The following is a 13,220-nucleotide window of genomic DNA, read 5'->3' on the forward strand; positions in this document are numbered from 1 at the left end:
TTCGAGATGTTTTGCACAGTTGCTCGTTCTTCGACTGCCATTACGCGACGTACCCATAATTCCTTTCATAGAGTTGTGCATAGTATTTGAGCTGCAAGCAAGTGCAGCAGGGGGTGCGTTCCTAAACTTAATCAAACGACCTTATGAGTGCCTAAGAAATGGGAATTTATCAGGACTCGACACCACAAAATGAGTAAATTACGTGCTTTATTTCAATTACAATGGCGAAGATTTGTCAATTACTAGATTTTGCTCTCTGTGTAATCAGTAAATTACAATCTATGTTTTTCTCAGAAGTCACCGATGGGAGAACAGTGTGTGTTATACCATTCCAAAAATTTAGAGTATTACTGTTTCCACTTACGTGATTTCTGTGTTTGTTGAAATGCATATCCCACAGCAGCATGTATAGGATGGAAAATCAGAGTTATCCGATTCTGGTTATTACTAAGGATATTTCTGTTCTGCTCACCAAAACAAAATGCACGGAATGTAATTGCAATTGACATGTTAATATCAGTTTCGCGATGTTTTAATTACCCCTACCACTGGCTCACACTGATGTTTTTTTAAAGTTGTATGTTCTTTAACTTTTTGTTGCTGCCTCTGTTCTGTGTTTATGTTTTTGGTATTTTCTTAATGTCTTTGGAACATACATGCAAATACGCATTGCACTTGTGCATATGGCAATAAACTGAACTGTACATAGAAATGTTTCAAATGAGAGGAGGCCATTAAGCCCATTTTGCTCATTTGATAGTATTTACTGTAATTGATCCTAGAATCTCATCCAGCAGTTTCTTGAATTAAGTCAAAGTATCAGCCTCAATCACATGGTTAGCTTGTTTCACACTACCACAACCCTCTGGGTAGAGAAGTGCCTTCTGTTGTTGTTAAATACACTTCCATGTAGTATCCACGTGTGCCCTCTGGTTTGTGTTTCATTGTTTATTCTGAAGAAGTCCTCTGGGTTGACATTGTCAATTTCTGTGAGAATTTTTAATATTTGTATCCGGTCCCTTAATATTGTTTTTCGAGACTAAAAAAGTTTTTTCAGCCTCTGTGTAGAATATTCCTTGAAGACCCAGAAAGCATCTGTTATTCTCTGGACTCATTTCAAAGCAGTAATATTTTTTTTGTAATGTGATAATCACCATTTTACACGGTATTCTAAATGAGACCTAACTACCGCAATACACAATTTTAACATGACATCCCTTAATTTCAATTTTAAGCTTTTAATACAGCCAAACATTTTATTTTCCTTTTTAATTTCTCCCCACATCATCTGGAAGATGTAAGCAATGTACCAACATAAACACAGATGTCTTATCATGAGTAGCTTCTTCTAGCTTAGTGTTTTCCAGTCTGTATTTATATTTTAACTTCTGGGTGATACAGTGGTGCAGTGTTAAACATTGCTTCTTCACAGTGCCGGGGCCTCAGGTTCAGTTCCTGGGGTGTTACCTGCATGAGGGTTGTATACCAAAGTTTTCTCTGGGTGCTACGTTTTCCTGCCACAGTCCAAAGACATTCGTAATGGTTAAAGGGTAACTGCAACGGTATATTTATATTTTGGGGTTAGAAAGAATCAGCATTGATGAGTGCATTTCAAATCACAATTAAAGTAAAATGGACACAGTAACAAATGAAAATTCCGGGAATAAGCAGCGCCATATTCTGCAATTCAGAATGAGGCAACAAAATGTTTAGTGATGTGAAGTAACCCGATTTTATTCTAAACAAGCAGGTTTGAGTATACATCTCTTTTAATGTGATAGAAATGTTGCTCTTGACTTCAAGATAGTTTTGCCGACAAATACTACGTGTTAACTCTGCACGCAGGTAACAATGGAACATTTCAGCAGTGAAATTCGCTCATACATCGTGCTACAGTAGTGTCACGATCGTAATCCCTCCTCTTAAGGGCACTCCAGCTCTTTCACATTTATGATGCCGTGTACCTGCCCTCAATCTTGCCCCTCCTTATTTATGCTGGGCGCTCTCACCAATCTGGGCTCTGCACTGGAAGACGAATGCCTGAGGCCTGCCTACCATCAAGTCGCCCTACATCCACGGCTTGAGGGCATAGGCTTCCTAACGGCGTCCTGACCCAGCTGAGTCCGGGGCTCAGAGCGCCTGGCCTCGTCATCCCGTTTTTATTCCCCATCCCTGTACTGGATCCCATTCCAGCTTTTAACTCTGTTTTGTCCTATCTCAGATGGATCAACCGGATTTGGACCTTGGACTTCGCCCTGGATCTCCCCCTGGACTCCGTTGGACTTGTTTGCCGTGGCCACTCCCCCCGAGCACCAGTTCACTTTCGTCACGCCCCTCTGTTTGTTAACCTGCCATGATCCTCGTCGTCTCCTCCCTGTTGTCCTTTCGACTTACTTCCGGATTATACCGTCTGCACAGGGTCCTGAACTAAGTTTCACGGGAGCCTGGACCGGCTCTGGTTGCAGTAGCCATTACAATGATTAGTGAGCAGGAAGAGGCCACATAATGTCACAGTTCATGGGAACTCTCACTCTTGCCCGTTCACAAAGTTCACGATTTTGTGCTTAATTGGAAATTTGTAAATCATTTCTATATCTCTATATATATATGTTTAATAATCAGTCTGAAAATAATCAGTCTTTAATTGATTTTTGTAAAAATCTTATTGTGAGAATGTTTAAGTTTGTGTTTGTTCTGTGTGTGCTCTGGAATGAACTGGCTTCCATCCAGGTTGTATCTTGCTTTATTTTCATTGCTTGTTGGCGTAGGCTCTGGCTCCCCCCCACCCTGTACTAGAAAAGCAGATTACAAAATGGATATATTGAGTTTAACCAGCTGCATGCAAAACCCTGCACTTATCTATATTAAATGTAATCTTCCATGTTTTTGTCCAGTCTTGCCAAGTCACTGCTACATCTTTTTTGTTTTTTTGTTTGCTACTAATACAGTTTGAGCTAATTCTCCTATTTTGGAATCATCTGCAAACTTGACTAGTTTATTAACCATACCGGAATCTAGATCATGTGATGCAAGGGGGGTAATGGCTACCGTTCACTGATCGTGGGCATGTTCATCGCTCCAGACACACCCCTTTTTGCTTGTTGGGGAATCTTTTTGCATTCTTTTTCTATATTTGCACGCGCAGTCTCTGCATTTAGTCTCTCTTAACACTCACTCTCCTCTGATAGTGGTGCGTATCATGGACCCCCCATCCAGCTGGACAGGTGGCACCATCTCTTTAGAGATCTTCCTAGCTTTTACCTACCTCACTCATCTGGAGTGGCTTCCTCCTGATGACACCTACAGAGCTTCCTTCTCCTCTGCTCCTTGAAGAGTGGGGTCCTCTCACACCCAGCCAGCCTTGGACTACAAAGGTCTACCTCAGGCTGCTAACATCATCCTTCTGACTTCACAAGGCTAGGCCTCACATTCACTTAGTCTTGCATTTCTAGAAGCTAACAAAGTTTCTTTCACACCCAAGCTGACTCAACACACATGTAGGGGTTTTATGAATTTACTGGGACAATTTATTACTGTAGCAGTAATCACGAGGTGATTCATTATGGCTATTAGAAAATAAATCGATCAGCGATGCACACACATAGATTCAATAAACAAGATACACTTATTAATACATAAATTGTGCATATAAAACACATAACAGTCTGCCTGGATAAAGAGAAGAGATGCAAAACACATAGAGAAACAAACAAGAATATGCTTCAGTATACAGTTTGGCTATACTATCATTAATCAGTTAACATTAGCTACTCAAAAGTAAATACATTACTCACATGAATTGAATTGATATCAACTTGTGTTGAGGTAACAATTGAATTCTCGACATTGGGTTTATCTATCCAGATATGGATTCATATTTCCAGGCACGGACACCAAAGACCAGCTAGAGGCTGCATCCAATCGCTGTGGCATTCAATAGGCTTAGTCCCGGCGTTCTCTGGCTCCCAGCCAACCACTCAGGGTGCAGCTCAGAGTCAGATGAATTAGGTGGAGAGATTTCTGCTGTGGCGACGCGCCGACAGTGTCTCTCTCAGGGATCTACTAGTAGTCCAGATGACTAGTAGAAAGTCTCTATGCACAGAGGGTGACTGTGGGTCTGAGGTGTGTAGTGTGCTCTCTGAAGGCACCAGTTCTGTAGGGTTTGTGCATTTACTGGGACAATTATAAATTGTAGCAGTAAATCACAAAATGATTCTTTTAATGGCCTTAGAATCCAACCATGCGATATAACTCAAACAACGCACACACACACAGGTATTAATACACGAGGATACATTTATTAATACATAAAATATGCATATAAACCTAACCGATCTTATCGAGAGGGTTATCAGAATACAAAAGGTATATATTCAGTCAGTTACGAAGTGTTAAATATATCAAGAGGACATACGTTCAGTATATCATTCATTTAGACCGTTTCGTAAATGAACTTGGTTATAACATTAGATACTCAAAACAAGTACATAACTCTTAGGAATTAAATTGATATCAACTGGTTGGGATAACAATTGAATTCTCTAGCAGTAATGCAGTGAAGTTGAATACTCATCCAATCTTTGGGGATTCAGATCTCCTGCGGGCTCTCGGGCTCCGTGCCAGGCTGTGCTGTGCAGCTTGCGACGGTGCGCTGCTGATGCTCACTGACCGGCTAGTTAGTGTTGGCTTTAACTAGCAAAGTTTGTGCACAGGAGAAAAGATGACTGTGGGTCCCAGCAAGTCAGGAAGAGGACCAGTTCGTTCCTGATGAAGAGCTAGTTCTGAATAGTGATTCAGCTGTCCACAGTTCTGACCTGTTCACGAGGCCTGCTGCTGGTGCTAACCTCGGGTGGATCCTCTGGTTACTCTCTGGCAACCTTCGCTCTCGACTCTTAGAACAAAGGAAAGTTCTGGCACTCGGACACACTGGCCGTTCCGTGGTTGTCCGGGTTGAGTCTCAGGATGGTCAGGAGGCGCGCTGCGAGAATGTCCTGCCCTTGGGAGCCTTCTGCTCCTGGGCCGTCCTGCCCTGGAATTCTCCTTTGAATTCCCTTTAGAATTGTCCACAGAATTCTCTGAAATAGTCTTGGAGCTCTGTGTTGCCTGTTTTTACCTGGAGGAACTTCAGCTCATTCATTGGCTGAAAGTTCCATGGGCATCAGAGTCCCACTTGGGTTACTCGGCCCTACCAGTCCCTGATTGGTTGATCAAGGTGAGATATGAGTCACTTACTCCTAACACTTAGGAATGCAGTCCAGATGTCCATCTGGCACTCCCTAGACAGATAGGCGCCAATGGATGACCATTGATCATGATAGCCAGGCTTAGCTAAGTGCATCCCCATTTGGGAACTGTCCCTTATCAAAAGAAAAAAAATGTTAATCAGCCTACGCCACAGAGATGAACAGAGAGATTTGGGAAAGCATTTGGGAAAGCACAGCAACACTTAATTCTGTCTTATTAACAAGCATTACCGCTACAGGTGTAGCGCTGCTGCTGAATAAAAACGTATTCAGTTTGTCGACAAGAGTCCATGTTGGCGTTGGCTAACGATTTATGCACGGGCATCCCCTGGGCCAACACTTTGCTGAAACAAGGTTCCACTCCCTATACAGGCAACACTGACCTTCACGTAATTGTCTCTTAGGGTGTGAAAACTGGCAAGAGAAGCAAAGTTTCTGAGCTGTGCAGTGTCTTTTAAACCAGAACCAAGACAAGGTATGATTAGTCGAAAGTTTAGCAGTCATTTCAGACCCACATGGAGTTACCATGCCCTACAGGTTCCTGATTGGTTGGTCAAGATGAGAGATGAGTAACAATGACCACTGACATCTTGGACCGCAATTCAAATGTTCCCAAGAATCTCACAGACAGATAGGCGCCAGGAATGGGCATTGATCATGACAGCCAAGCATGACTGGGTGCATTCCCATTTGGTCCTTATCTGGTCCTTATCTGAGAGAAAATACCTTAAATCAGAACTGCATGAATAGCTGCACCACAGAGATGAGAAAGATAGATGGGGCCTCATTTAGGAAAGCACAGCAACACTTAATTCTGTCTTATTAATAAGCATTGCCGCTACACACACAACCGGTGCCTCGCTCATACCCCAGGTTGTGTACACTTCTGCAGCTACCAACGCACCTTCTTCTGTGCCCAGCCCCTGTTCCTAACTTACTCACACAGCTGTTGGTGCACCTTCTCTTGTGCCTGATTGTCACTGTGCTTCTCACACATGCAGCTGCTGGTGCATCTTGTACAACTGACCAGCCATCACTGCACCTCAACACACCGTGTACCATTGGTGGCACCATCTTTTTGTTACCACCACATGTTCATCACCAGAGGTCTGCAGCCAGACATACACCACTGACATCTCTGATAATCCTGTATCACCTGGGGGAAGGGTCCTTCTACTGCTCCAACACTCTGATAACACTCGTACTATCCTACTTCACTTAACTTACATAAATCTCTACCAATTAGTGGACACTGCTCTCACATCACAACAGACTGCTGCCCCTTTAAATCTCCATACCTTTTAAAGCTCCACAATCTTTTATGGCTCCATTTCTCTCCTCAGTCTCCTTCAAGACAGACGCTCTTCCCAGTCCCTTCCATGTTTAAGGGATCACACTATACCCAGTTCCCTCCAGTACTGTTGCTATCATTACTCTCCCTTGTCAGAGTTTAGCTGTATCCATCAGACTGTCACTTGCACTCAATCTCACATCTGCTGCTGTGTTGCTTCAGCCCAGCTCTCTTACCACCAAGCCTCTGCATACAGTATGAGAGACCTGATCTCCCACATCCACTTTTTCCTGTAGCTAACTTAGGACTAAGTCCTGCTTGATCTCTCTCTGAGGGAAATAGTAGCTCTCTTCTTAAACAGTCCCACAGCTGAGTCTAATTAACCCTCAAATTCCGCTCAGCTGTGTTGCCAAGGCAATGCGCCCATGTCTCAACAAGGGCTCTGCCTCTTAAAGGTGCCACACCCGGGTTAGCGTCATAATAATTTATATTAATTAGGAAAAGGAGTAGTCTTAATACTGGTCTGTGTGGTACTCCACTCATTACATCACTCCAGTTAAAACATTGAATTGAATGAAGAGGTTTTGTATGAGTTGGAGAAAAAGGGACTGAAGATAAGCACAGATAGAAAAAAAAGAAGGAGAGGGTAAAGTTTTTCAGGAACCCATTTTAACACGCAGGAGATTTGCTAGAGTAAAAAAACAAACGGGAAGCTCAAATTTGCCAAGGAAGAACTCAAAGCTTAAATTAGTTGTCAGTATGTCGACCCAGGGAAGGGAAACCCTTTTTTCCACCAGGCTATGTACCGCATCTAGCAGAGCCACCAGTTGGATTTGACACAGCACCGTCTAAGCTCAGTGAAGCTAGGCAAGTGGTGGAAAAGGCAAGGTCTGCCTCAGCACCAGGACCAAACAGGTTATGTAAGAATTGTCCAATTGAAACTTTTCTTGAAACTGTTATGGAGGTTAATGCGAATTGCCTGAAAGAAACAAAGGAACAAAATGCCATGGAGATCAGCAAATTTAGCAGTATTACACTTCTGAAAGTGGAGGAGAGGGTTTTATTTCCGGTTGTGGCAAAGAGGATGATCTCAGACCTTAGGAGCAATAGGGGAATATTTCCCAGAATGGCTGGAGCATGCTACAATGATTTGGTGTCACCCCCATGAATTCTAACACCTTTTATTAATTTATATTATGGGTCTTTATTAAAAAGGTCCCTGAAGAGCACAAGAATATACAAAGGGTTTCTCTTAAATTCTGTGAAGAGCACCCCCAAAACTTATTTTTCAATTATTTTAAGCTTCTCCACTGCAAGGTAACAGAAGACGCACAACACTAAAAATACATTTTATATAATAATTATTGGAACTATTGATTAAGATTAACAAAAAAAACACATAAAATGAACAGCACAGATAGTTATATTTTATGCCCCTCAAAATTGGAAAACTACAGGTTTTATTCTAATATAATTATGTCTCAAAATCATGACAAAATTAGGTGACAAAATTATTGGATCCCCTGTTTGTTTCCAGTTCTTGCTGCAACCTCCAACCTCTTCTGGCATGGATAACAGCATAAAGCCTTTTCCTATAATGTTTTATAAGGTTGAAAAACACAGTGCTAAGGACTTTGGACCATTCCTCCATGCAGATATTTTCCAGATCTTTCAATCCTTTGGTGTACAGTTATGGACTGCCCTCTTCAATTCAGAAAACAGTTTTTCAATTGGGTTTATTTCCGGAGATTAAGATGGCCATTGTGAAACTTAGATTTTGTTTTCAGCCAACTACTTCTTTGTTGATTTTGAAGTGTGTTAAGGGTCATTGTCGTGCTGCAAGGAGCAGAAGCAACCAGGTTTTTGGCCACAATTTCCTGATACCTAGTAGTTTATGATGCCATTGATCTTAACAAGGGCCTCATGGCCAGTAGCAGCAAAACAGCCCAACAACATCAACAATCAACTGTCATTTTTCACAGTGGGTATGAGGTTTTTCCTTTGTATACATCCTTCTTCAGACGCCAAACATACTGATGGTATGAATAACCAAAGAGTTCAGTTTTGGTCTCAACTTACCATAGCACCCGGTTCCAAACAAAGTCCCAATGGTGTCTGGCAAACTCCAGCCATTTCAATTTGTTTCTTGTTGTCAGTAAACAACATACATTTGTAAATTATTTCCCTAAGAGTGCTCAGTGGTGTATTTAACTTTTTATTGTACTTTTTGTATCCATTAAATGATTTGTGAAGATCAACAACCAGTTATCTTTTTTGGTTTGTCAGTTCCTTGCCTTTTCCCATGGTGATGGATTATAAAAGGTTTTCCCGTGTGTTTTAACTCTTTTTTATACACTTGGAAACAGGAAGTCCAAAATAACATTCTTATGAATTTGTTTAAAAAACACTGGAGATCCAAAAAATTTCACACCTAGGTTTTAGAGCAAAAATTGTATTACTCAGTTAAAACAATTGTTTTGAAATAATTGTATTAGAAGAAAAGCTTTTTGTTTTCCCATTTTTGGGTTATAAAATATAGTATAGATCATATCTGTGCTGTTTATTGTATGCTGCTTTATCACCTTAAACAAGGATGGTAGCAATTCTTAAGCTCACTGCACATTGATCATAGAGGAGAAATTGTAGTGCTCTTCACTCTCTAGGGGGATGACTTCTGTTTCCTTGTACGGTTCTACTTCTGCTTCCCCTGGGTCCACTTTAGGTTCTGGTTCAATAGCATCTGGGCTCTGATTCAGACATTCTGTCCTAGGGTCTCCTCCACTGTGTTGAAAATTTTCATTCTAGCTAGTGAAGGTTGCTGGGGATGTGGTTGGAACATTATCATTTGCAGTTCTGCCATGATTTGGATCAATAATATCACATTTAACACAAGGATAAAAAAGGACCATTTCATGAATGGCATTCCTATGAGCATCTCTCACTGCCAACACCTGTGCACTAATTAATCAATTGTCATTCCTCATGCTCTGCCCTATTTATACCCTCTCACTCCACTCAGTCTCTGCTCACTATTGAGAATAACCCTTGGCTTTCTCTTGTGTGCGTAACTACTCTCGACATGATTTCTGGCTACACGACCTTGTTTCCTCATGTTTAGACTTAGCTTCACTTCTCATTTTGGATTTGGATACTCTCGACCTGACTCTTTTGCATTCCCGACCTAGTTCTATTACCTCGACTATGACTTTTTGCGTTTTGCCTTTGGGATTTTGGGATGCCAATCACTAGCAAGAACCTACAGTCACAGCACTGCATAGGGTCCAACCAGATGCTCCTAACACCCTCGGTCACGGACCAGCTTCTGGACTTAGCTCATTACACACAACCATCTCATCAGATTCATGGTGATGAGAAGGGACAACGTACTGTATACACTCTTCTTCACTGTCTGTACTACTGGTTTCTTTTCTGTTTGTCTTTTTTTAACCGTAGCTATCCAGGTCTCCGTATTCTATGGAAAATTACTCCTGGGCTGCCTCACCAAATATTACCCCCGCAAACTTTGACACCTTTGTTAAGTTATATTACAAGTCTTTATTAAACAAGACACCTGAAGAGAACAGTGATAAACAACAGGTTTCTGTTACTATGAGAAACAGAAGTCAGGGGGCACTCAATATACACTATATACTGTATATACACAATACATTGCATTGCATTTTCAATGTGTGCTATACTGGGAGCAAATTTGAACATCCAAGAGGGAGAACGCTGACCTCCAAACAAAGCTGAAGCCACGTTGTTTGGCTGGACATATCTAATGCATATAGGCTGTACTGCACCAGCTTATACTAGTTACTTTGGTGATTTGCAAATACAGAATGTTTCGTGCTGCAGGATTACACCACAGGCTGGCAGCAACTTGAAGTAGATATAGCAATGGCGTGTTCGATCTCTCCAATGCTGTTCATGGTCATTGGGTTACTGGCACGGTGGGGCTGACTGCGGAGGATTGGGATCCTATGCGGTGCTCTTAGGAAGGATAACCGCTAGACGAAGGCGTAGTCGGAGCAATAGCTAAGTCCAAAATCCGGGTAGGCGTGTAGAAGCGTCGGTGTAGAATCAGAAGGCGTAGGCGTAGTCGAGGTAACAGGCAGGGGTCAGAATCCGGGAAGGCGTTGAAGAGGCATCGGCGTTGAATCAGAAGGCGAAGGCGTAATCGAAGAAACAGGCAGGGGTCAGGATCCGGGAAGGCGTAGAAGAGGTGTCAGCGTTGAATCAGAAGGCGAAGGCGTAATCGAGGAAACAGGCTGGGGTCAGGATCCAAGAGAGCGTTGTAGAGGCCTAGGTACGAAATCGGGAGGCAAAGGCGTAGTCGAAGAACTGCAGGGTCGAGGTCCAGGAGAGAAACAGTAGAATAGCAAAGGAGTCGGTCGGAACTAAGCTCAGGGAGAGAATCTCAATCGTGAACACTGACAGGGGGTCTGGTGAGGGTTTAAATAGAGGACAGATTGATGTGTGCACGTTTGGTACGGGGAGAGCTCGTGGGAATGTGGGAGCGCTTGCCTGCGTGAGAGCGATTTGTGACAGTAACATCAGGGCAGAGGTTTTCACCACCATGAAGCTACATTGATGACCTCACAAGCTTTCTGAGGACAGCTGTGTGCACAACAATCAAGAGACTGGATAAGCTGGTTACTTGGGCAAGAAGGAAATTTAAGCGAAGTAAGTCCAGAGGCCTGTGAATGAGGAAGGAGGTAAGAAATGACAAGATATACTTTTCAGTAGGTGGACAACCTATCCAGAGTCTTGCCAGAGATTATACAGCAGAGCTATCAGACAAACTAATGGGAAAAGCTGTCCTCCAGGAACTCTCAGATAGCCTGGCAAAAATCAATCAGTCAGTTACCTGGAAAGTACAAAGGTTGTGTTACCAATTCACACTATACCAGAGGATAATGTGTCCACTGAAGATATGCAAAATCACTTTAACAACAGTTAAATAGATAGACAGGAAAGATTACACTTACATCCTGAAGTGGCTATGCCTTCCACTATGTCTCTCTGAAACAGGCCTTTTTTGGGAGGGTTGCTTTCCATCTTCCTCTGAAAGCCATAAGCCTAGGCTAAAAGCAGGAGAAGAGCAGGCTGATCACGTAGTTGAAAGAATCCTGTGACCAGACAATTAGGATGCCAATACCCAGGTGCAGACTGGAAGAAGTTGAAGGGCACATGATGAGATGCAGAAAGCAGTGAAGTGTCATGGCTACGTATATTCACACACAAGCCTCTAATTTCTTCAAATGCAGACTCATCAGTTAATCATTCAATCGGTCACCACCACACCAGAGTACTTAAGGGCTCTTTCCCATCATCTTGGTGCTCAGGATTGGGTATCCCACTGGAGCTCCTAACCTTCATGTTTTCTCGTTACCTGTGTGCTGTCATTTTCATGAACCACCAGTTTACTGACCTGCGCTTGCTACGACTACAACTTTGGATACTACGTATTGGTTAAGTACATCTGGCTCTCACAAAACCTGTGCTTCAGGTTATATCATTCACCGCATATGGTCCAGCTTTAATCTTGGCTTCTGTGCTGTAACATGAAGGTTACAACATCCAGAAGTGGTTGGATCAGCCCAAAAAGGTCAAGCAGACCTGGGATGGGGGCAGCCACTCCATGAGCATGAAGGAAATAGAGATGGAAGAGGAGAGATAGAGGGTGAAAGCAGTGGCACAAGGACAACAGAAAAGCTTGACTAAGGGGGAGAGTGTGGTGAAACGGGAAATCAGCTGGACATGTGGAAAATCCCACAAGCACCACTTCATTTCCTGTACAGGGCTACCGATATCCTCTTGCCTACCCTGAAAATCTCCGCCAGTAGTACAGGACAGAGGAGGGCTACCATCATTGTGGCACCCTCAATATATAGCTCCAGCACATATTGACAGGCTGCAAGATGGCTCTGTTTCAGGGGCGATACAGATGAAGACACAATCAGATCCTTATGAAGCTGGCAGAGGTGCTGGAGACCAAGAGTAAGGAAGTAAATGGGAAAAGTCTTCTCTCATTACCACAGCAGGTTATATTCATCAGTAAAGGGCAGAAGGTAGGGGAAAGCAGTGAGAGGGCAATATCAAAACGTCTTACACCAGGAGTGGAGAAGAAGACGGAGGGGGACCTTGGAAGGCCCTAGGGAAATCTGCAGCACATTGTTAAGTCATGATGTAGCATGGTGGGCAGAAGAGACCAAGGCTTTGCTCCATGCAGAACTCACTGTGCTATGGAAGGAGGGCATGGAAGTTAAACATGAGCGGAAGAGGCTGAAATACCCTCAGTTTGCAGCAGAGTGCAGAGGAAGAGGTTGGAGACAGTCTACACTCTGGAAGTGTGATGCTGAGGCTTTATAAGTACATAAATGTTAAGTTTCCTTAGGGATGTGGGAGGGGCTGGCTTGACACTGAAGAGGGCAGTAAGGGGATTAGCAGAAGAGGCAAAAAAAAGAGTTTTTGGCTATAAGGAGAAGGGACAGGAGATGTGGCCAAAAACCCATATGTAATAAAGGCCAGTTGCAGGAGGCGGCAATGAGACGTCCCTGTCACTGCCCCACTACTAGGAGATAAGGGGGTGAAACATTGATGAATAGAGATCCTGTGGCTGAAGACCTTGTAGCTGGTCTCTTGGCACTGTAGGAGCTGCAGCGAAAGGCATGCAGGTTAAC

At 43.0% G+C, this 13,220-nt stretch overlaps 1 long non-coding RNA gene across 1 annotated transcript; it reads left to right on the forward strand.

Moving 5' to 3' along the window:
- The first annotated feature begins 1 nt into the window (after position 1).
- LOC107077654 (uncharacterized) lies at positions 2-2,885 on the forward strand. The gene is made up of 2 exons (XR_001478660.2): positions 2-193; positions 2,222-2,885. It is a non-coding gene; the product is annotated as an uncharacterized lncRNA (long non-coding RNA).
- The last annotated feature ends 10,335 nt before the right edge of the window (positions 2,886-13,220 follow it).

This window comes from Lepisosteus oculatus, chromosome 11, assembly GCF_040954835.1.
Source record: "Lepisosteus oculatus isolate fLepOcu1 chromosome 11, fLepOcu1.hap2, whole genome shotgun sequence".
Lineage (NCBI taxonomy): Eukaryota > Metazoa > Chordata > Actinopteri > Semionotiformes > Lepisosteidae > Lepisosteus > Lepisosteus oculatus.